Below are 4,412 nucleotides of genomic sequence, written 5' to 3' on the forward strand. Positions count from 1 at the left end.
TGATCAAGCCATACACGCGTTGCGGTGCGTATGGCGCCGCGTGGGCCACTTGTTGGCCCTTCTTTGAGTCCTAAAATCATCCTCATGTTATCCTAAGCATGATGGTATGCTCGGATATGAATTCGGATATCGTTTGATCATCGATTAGATATTGCATATTGTGCATTATTCGGGTTCGATAGGTTTGAACCGTTGGATCATTGTGAATTTAAAATATGTCAATCTAGACATTACACTGTAAGTACCATCCTGTGATTCTAAGGTCTCACATGGCATAGGATTTTCCGGCGTTGAGACAGACCCCATACGTGGCGTTGGATGTTCTGGCGTTGGATTTTGATGTGTTTGCACCCCATCGTGGCTTTGGATATTCCGGCGTATGGAGAGATTATGTGATATGAGATGAGAGGTCACACGTGGCGTTGGATTTTCCGACGTGTTGAGACCCCATACGTGGCGTTGGATGTTCTGGCGTATGCGGAGATTATGTGATTATTAGGGAGATAAATTAAAGATTATGTTTGGTGAGTTGTGACTTAAAGTAAAGGGTTTTAAGGTGAGAACTACGTGTGGCTTGATCCCTCGGGGAGGGTACGTAGGCAGCCTAGGGTAATGCCTAGGTGCAGTGGTGGGTTAAACCTGACCTTGTAGTTGGTCCTCAAATTCGGAGATGTGATTGTGTTAGGAGGTTAAAACCTCGTATGTTGAAATTAGGAAAGTTAGATGATGTAAATTTGCATCCGGCTTTCATAATTATCGTTACCGTTATCGTTATTGTTATCGTTATCGTTATTGTTATCATTATCGTTATTGTTTTGGTTTTGGTTTTGGTTTTGGTTTTGGTTTTTGTTTTCCTTTTCATTATCCTTTTTGTTATCGTTATCGTTATTGTTTTAGTTTTCATTATCGTTATCGTTATCATTTTCGTTTTCCTTTTCGTTTTCCTTTTCGTTTTCGTTTTCCTTTTCCTTTTCCTTTTCCTTTTCGTTATCATTTTCGTTTTTGTTTTCGTGTTCTTGTTCGCCTTCGTCTTCTCTTGGCTTCAGCTTGGGCTTGAGATTCTTAGACTTGTTCATTTCGTTTTGTTTTGGCTTGACCGGCGAGATTCTTGGACTTGTGCTTCGTGAGTACTATGCATAGGTATGAATGTCTGATTTATAGTTCGGAAAGTGTTGTTTGGCAACATACGCTTTGGATAGGGTATGGTTGCGGGAAAAAAACTAATAAAAAGAAAGGAACTTATAAAGTGTTCAATGGTTTCCTTGTCGAACTTTATGTTGATAATTGAATCTAAATTTAAGCGTTGGCATTACTTTGAATAATCATATATTATCTGAATCTTCATTATTGATTTAAGAACTATGTGTACGTTGATCCCTCACAAAGGGGTATGTAGGTAGCCTGGGGTTTAACCTAGGTGCAACTGCTAAACAAATTGTGTGAGCTGTGCTTGTATTGTTCTAAGTGTGGAAATGAATTTTGGAAGAAGAAAGGTCTTCTCTTATTACTGTTACGTTAAGTGTTGCGGGTGTATGGATTTACAAATGAGTTCAAAAGCTAGAACATTTTAGAAAATGTTTGGTTGTGTGTAACGTACTTTGTGCATGCTGAAGTTTGGAGATTATTAAAAATCATTTTTTGACATGTTAATTTTTTTGATAAAGTCTGTATTTCGGAGGAGACTCGGCCGAAATTTCGGAGAAAGTCTCGTCCTTCCTTTCCTTGATTTGGAAAAAAGGCTATAATGTTAGTACGTGGGCCCGACTTCGTTTAATGTCAGAAATACCACAGGATCCATCACGGATTCGAGGAATTCGGGCGGGTCATGTCAGAAGTTATATAGCCAAGGGGGTTCTTTTAAATTCTCCTTGTCATTTGTGAATGGAAGGATAAACTGCCTCATTAAGGTAAACTTGAAATCCTTCCATTTTTTGGCGGCAGAAGATAGCACCATCTTCTTGCCCCTTTGCGCAACAACATAAGCCATTTCAATAGCTTCCCAAATCTGCTCCTTCATGGCAATTGAGTCCCTTTCTTGTCCACAAGAAGGACTCTAGTGTGTGCCAAAACACCAATGTAAGATTGCATCTCAACAGCAACCTTGCCATGTGGTCTGCCCCTTTTATTGTACTCAACTACGGGCTTAATCTTCTTGATTTTCTTCTTCACAACACGGCTCATTATGTTGATACCACGAGTCAATTTTGGCTCCTCATCAAATTTCGCTGAGCTAGGGTCTTTCTCTGAGATTGAAGTAAATCTCATCTTCTTCGCGAGATTGCTTTAAACTGATTTGGCTTCATTCATTTGAGCCTTTGAAACTGCAAGGTCCTTACTTGAACTTTTGAAACTTGAGCCTCCTTAATTTGAGATTTCGAAAACATGTTTAGCGAGAAATAAAACTAGCAAGTAAAAAAATGACTGTTAATTAAAAAGAATGACATAATATTATACAGAAGACATTGGTAGAAAACCACAACCATGGTGCGAAAGCCACCGTCGTCGTATCTGAAAAATAAAACGACATCAACAAGAAAAAACCGTCGTCTAATTAAGAGTGATACCAAAAAAAATCCACTCAAATCTCTCTCTGTTTTGTATTACTCATAATAAGACGATGATTTTATCTTGTTCACATTGTATTAAATAGCACACCACGATGATGATTAACTAACGTCGTGCTATTTGCAATAGCACCGATTTAATTACCGTTGTGGTGTGTTAATTAAAACGGCGTAAACAAGACAAAACCGTCGTCTTCACATGACGTGAGATTGAGGGACTAGTGAATTTATTCAAACCAATGAAAGATTTCGCCATTTTGAAAACGGAGTCTTGTTTCCAGACTATTTCTTTAAAAAAAAACTTTAAATGATTTTGAAAAAGGAAAGTGTGAGAAAAACCTTTGGCGTGCAAAGAAAGTTTTCTTCTGACGTAAACTTTGGAGATTTAGAGACGAAGACGAGGAAGATGATGAGATTTAGACACACTGCGTTTGGGAACTAAAAGGAAAGCTGAGAGGAAACTGAAATATTTTATCAGTTAGAGAGAAGCGTAAAATTTAGGCCAGGTGACAAAAAAGTATATATATTATCCCATAGTTCAATAACATGACGGTTTTGTTAAAAACCACCCTAGTATGTCGTTAAAAAGACGAAAAAGTAGTAGAAACCGACGTGATTAATAATAAAGCCAAACGACTTTTGGAATTCCAAAACCAACATGGTTATTTATAGTTTTACATGACAAAAGTTTACTTTTGCTGCCGTGATATTATAAGTCAATACATCGCTTGTTTATAGCGAACCAACGTGGTTGGTATTAAAGTCAACGACTTTTAGTTTTAGGGAATCGACGTGGTTATTTCAATTTACACGACAAGATTTTACCTCTTTCTGGCGCTATTTACGAAAAAAAACTACCATGGTTAGTGTGAATAACATCGCGCTCTTTACAAATAAACCCCTTAATGTAAAGATAAATTCGGGCTTTTCTTCACTTTTACTTTTCTATTAGGATTCCAACTCTAACTCAAGTTGCATACGCCCTTGGCTCTCTCTAAATCTTTGAAGGTATAGATTTGAGTGGGAGGCAATAATTTGGAAGTTGATGTGTTCGTGTCTCTCTCACCTCTCTGAAGGTCTAACATATTGATGACACAAGCATCATCAACTTTGAAAATATTTTCTTTTTCATGTTGGTGGTTCGATTGTGATGAGCAACATAGCTCCCACTGGTAAAGATTTCAAAACCGATGTGGTTCTTGACAGTTTTACATGACAAAATTAGTTTACTTTTGATGACGTGATATTAAAAGTTAATACATGGCTTTTTTATAGTAAACTGATGTGGTTGGTAAAAGGTCAACAACTATTCATATTACGTAACCGACGTGGTTATTTAGATTTACATGACAAAATGTTTACTTTCTCTGATGCGGTATATATGTTAATACGACGCTTTTTACATATAAACCGCCGTGGTTAATTTGAATAACACCTCTCTCTTTACGAATAAACCCATGGATGTAAATATAAATTGGGACTTTTCTTCATTTTTACTTTTCTATTAGGGTTCCAGCTCGAACTCAAGTTGCATAAGCCCTTGGCTCTCTCTAAATCTCTGAAGGTACGGATTTGAGTGGGAGGCAATAATTTGGAAGTTAATGTGTGTGTGTGTGTCTCTCTTGCCTCTCTGAAGGTCCAAAATATTGATGACACACACATCATATACTTCTAAAATATTGTCTTTCTCATGTTGGTGGTTCGATTGTGATGACGAACATAGCTCCCACTGGTAAGATTTCATATATCTTGAGTTTGCATTTCTTCAAAATTTAATTTAGTAAAAACGCCTAAAATTATAACGCAAAAGACAGTTTTCTATATAAACCGTCGTGGTTTTACTCCGTA

The sequence above is a fragment of the Prunus mume genome, linkage group LG4, assembly GCF_029339155.1.
Source record: "Prunus mume cultivar Tortuosa linkage group LG4, ASM2933915v1, whole genome shotgun sequence".
NCBI lineage: Eukaryota > Viridiplantae > Streptophyta > Magnoliopsida > Rosales > Rosaceae > Prunus > Prunus mume.